This window comes from Taudactylus pleione, unplaced genomic scaffold, assembly GCF_031769625.1.
Source record: "Taudactylus pleione unplaced genomic scaffold, aTauple2 ptg000260l, whole genome shotgun sequence".
Lineage (NCBI taxonomy): Eukaryota > Metazoa > Chordata > Amphibia > Anura > Myobatrachidae > Taudactylus > Taudactylus pleione.
In genome coordinates this window covers 246790-251268 of record NW_028284662.1, presented here as the reverse complement: position 1 = coordinate 251268, position 4479 = coordinate 246790, and positions in this window count along the sequence as shown.

The following is a 4479-nucleotide window of genomic DNA, read 5'->3' as shown; positions in this document are numbered from 1 at the left end:
ACCTGCTCCACAATGCCTGTATTATCGGCATTGTGTAGTGGGGGCGTGGCCAAAAATGTGATCATGTGGCCACGCCCACAAATTTCCATCACCCGCCCGGTGACTCCCCCTTGTCCCGGCCACTCCCCCCCATCCTGCCGATTTGGCTACTCCCTCCCGGAAGGAGCAGTTAGAAAGTCGGCAAGTATGGTGTAGGTATTGCTTCCTCATACACTAGTATGGGTAGAACGATTCATAGAAGCACGGAAAGCTCAGTTTGCATACAGATCCACTGTGGTGCGTGGGGGGGCGCTGGAACAGACACCATCCATGGGGGCTTACTAACAGAGCCGCTGTGGCGACCGTGGAGAAGGTGGGGGTGCAGCAGCAGCAGCAGGGGCGACTCTGGAGCAGACAGTGGCCGCGAGGGCTTACTAACAGCCGCTGTGGCAGCCGCGGAGAAGGGGGGTGGACATGGGGACATACACCGCCGAAGGGAGCAGCAGTGGCCGTGGGTGGGGGGGGGTCGAGGCATTGGATTACAGGCTCTGAGTGAGGAAGTGATTAGGGGGGGGCGAGGGTTGTCTGGAAGAGGGGAGACACGGAGCACGGGCCGTGGAGAGGGGAGACATGGAGCAGGCTACTAGTGTGGAGGCAGGCAGAGGCTGCAGGCTGGGAGCGAAGAGGCCATAGATAACAGTGAAAAGTACCACATTTCAGAAAAGCTGACTCCGCAAAAAGAGCCTGCTGTACTCCTCAAAGGTCCATGGAAGGAGGAGTTGCTGCGGCTGGGCATGGCCAGCAGCCCTCCTCCAGCGGCCATTTTTGTTACTGTCCGCTGCCTCTGCTCCCTGCTCTCACTGCAGCTGGCTGTATGAGCTACCGCCCGATCAGAGCTGAGCTGAGAGCTCCAATCGTGGTAGGACAGCCAGAGCAGAGGCACCATCCGCCCATCCTGGTCCCGTTATTGCCCACTGTCAAGCTGAGCTGGCCCTAGGCTTAGAATGCATGACCCTAGGCATTTGCCTAGTTTGGCTATGTCTAGGGCCGGCTCTGTTTTCACTTAAGAAATATATTTATACTTCACATCATGTTTATGACTATCTTTCCCCTAAAAAAAAAAAGTGGCAACTATCAATCCTGACAATTATTGAAGACAAATACACTATGATCATGGTCTACTTTCCAAAAATCCTTTACCTCCTACAAGTACTTCCTATTCTTTTGTCTGGAAAAGATGTTACCTATATAACACGCTTATTTTGTAATTTTATTTGGAATAACAAGCGTGTGCGGCTTGGACTGATTAAATTATACCAACCGAAGTATAATGGGGGTATTAATTTTTGGGATATGTTGACATATAACTATGCCGCCCTTATTTGAAAGATTGGTTGACGACTCATCAGATCTATTCTAACACTCTATTAGATCAAATGTTTTTGCCTAATATCTCTCTGGTTGCTTTTTTCTACATTTGACAGATCGGGAAATACCTTCTAATATACTTGATAATCCTCTTGTCATGACCACAAGAAAAATTTGGCTGCTTTTACGTCACAAATGTACATTATACCAATCCTGTTCAATTCATTTACCTATCCTACACAATCCGAATTTTTAAAATGGTGAGGCGGCACCAATTTTTTCTGTCTGGAAATCTGGAGGACTTCATTTGATTGACACCCAATCACATAAACTGCTATCTTACTCTGCTCAATTCCCGGTTATTGGTGTTTTTGGATTATCTTTCCTCCAGGCCCAATATCATGTAAATAAAATTTCTCAATTAATCCAGGCTCAAGATTCGGGCAGCCCTCTGGACACATTTTTATTGCAGCCTCCTCATCCTAAGGGAGCTATTTCTTGTTATTATAGATGTTTTAGAACCCCTGTAGACTATTCTTCTTTAAAAACTGGTATGTCCCAATGGTTTAAACTTTTTCCTTCCTTATCTATAGATGACCTTCTTAATATGTTATTATACTCTATTAAGACATTTCCTGCTGCTAAATATACATAAATGTATTTTAAGATAATTCATCGCTCCTATATCTCTCCTCGTAGAGGTTTTCTCATGGGAATTTTAGTTGATTCTGCCTGCCCCAAATATGGACAAACATCTGCTGATCTTTACCACTGTTTCTGGGCATATCCCCTTATCAGATGATTTTGGTTAGGGGTTTGGCGTTTTGCTACTGCTCATTTAGTGAATTACAGTATGTCCCACTAACACCCAAATGGGTTATATTTGGCTTTATACCTGTTGATACTCGTGTTCCTAAAAAGCTGTTATTGGCAATTTCTTCTACTCCTAGTAAAACAATTTTGCATTCATGGATACAGAGTTCTCCACCAAACTTTGAAGTGCTTAAAGAAAATGTTTTCTTCATTTTCCGTATGGATTGGTTGGAAGCTTCCCTCCAGAAAGAAACACGTATTAAAGGATTCTTTGCAACATGGGAGAATAATATTGAGGTTCTCCCTGCCTCCACTAAGGAGGCTATCTATCACTGCTTCCATAACACTTTGTGGTACAAGACTCATATCCTCCTTCAGGACCCACCGATATCTTTTTAATATACTGGGGTCGTTTGGTCCAGTTCCGGAGTTCCTCCATATTGTTTTTTTGTTTTTGTACTGTAAACAAATATGTGATTTTATAATTGACTACAAAGTGCTTTGTTTAGAATTTTGTACTATAATTGAATCTATTTATTATGTTTGTGGGAAATGTGGGAAAAACACACACTATAATTGTGATATACATATTTAATTGTGATAAACTGCTATAAAAGGTGATAATTCTTTTGACAACATGAAAGTAACGTAACAAGATAGCGTTTTTATTATCAGATTTACAAATGATAATACAATAATATACTAAACACTACAGGGGTTATTATACTATAATCTCCCTTTTATTCTACGAAACACTAATTTGTCTCCCAATTGGAGTCCATTTTGTTTGTTTGTTTAAAATTACCCTATTTTAATATTCACAATAAAAGTTACATTTTAACTAATAATTTTTCACTATTACAAGCGTGTCCTACAAAGCTTCTTCTGTCTTTATTCTCACACATGCGGCCAAATGTAATAGGGTGAGAGTTTAGCAGTTATCTCTCACATTGGTCGAATTTTGTCTTCAAAATGGGAAAACATCTGGATGAGAGTTTAAATCGTGAGAGTTTTTTTAGTCTAAAAACATGGGAGTATCCATGTTCTCAGACTCTAATACATTGGCCTAGTCCGAGTAACAAAGAGCCAGTAACTGTGCCTCTTGGTAAAACCATGTTGTACTGCAGGTAGGGCAGATGTAGTATGTGCAGAGAAATTTAGATTTGGGAGGGGTGTGTACAAACTGAAATCTAAATTGCAGTGTAAAAATAAAGCTTCCCAGTATTTTTTAGTCTACATGCAACAGCAGCCAGTATTTACCCCACATGCCAAAAAATATGTATGTATTTACACCCCGTGCATTGCTACATAGCTTGTCCAAGTACACAGTTACTTGCTATTTCATGCTCTATTCCCAACTCTGAATCAGGCCCTCTATTACATTCATTGTTGGTCCTAACATAATTAGCCAATCTGAATACTAACCCAGTGTGAACGTCCAATCTGTCTCTTTCTTTCAAAACTTAGATTATCCCTGCTTACCCCTCTCCTGGAATATTTCTAACTGTGATCTACCCAGTTCCTCCTAGCCTTCACAATCTATGTATTTGTTTTTATAACTATTCATTTATATATATTTAACTTTACCATTTATCCATTTCCTTAATTTTTAACTTTTTTTTCTCTACCATTACCATTTATGTACTGTATCTCTCCTCATGTGTCAGGTGCAATAGGTCCATCACTAAAGTATTGTTTTTGCCCTCTGCTCTGCTTCTCATCACCAATATTTGCTTCATGTTGCCATTTTGTCTTCTACCTCTATTTCATCTTTATTTCTTTCACTGTATTGACACCTTTATACTGTATTGCTCTGTAGTCAGATTTACTGCCTCCTTTGTACCATATTCCTTTACATTGTATTCCCTCCTTGTCTTACATTTCTCTTTCCCTTGTAATGTCATGCTAACCTATTTCCTTTTCCTCCCCATGCAGTCACTTAGCATTTTGCCCTCTCATCTCCACCTCCACCACACTCACTGCCCCCTCCTTTGTTCAGTCCCACTGCTGCTCCCCTGTGGTTCCCCTTTCTCTTTCCACCATTTATTTTGCCCTACTTATGGGCCCGTTGACTACTATCCCTATTTCCTCTAATGCTTTATACCTCTCTCTCTTTTCCTGCCCATCCTCATAGCTATCTGATTCCATATACAGTACCTCTTCACCTCCTCACTGGCCCTCTTCCTGTTCCCTCACAGCTCTGCCCCTGCCTCCTGTTTGATCCCCACTGTCTCACTACGCTGCTTCCTAATCCTTCTCAGTGCACCCTCAATCCTGTAAATCTCATCCATATCCCATCCTCACTCCCTCCTTTCTTTC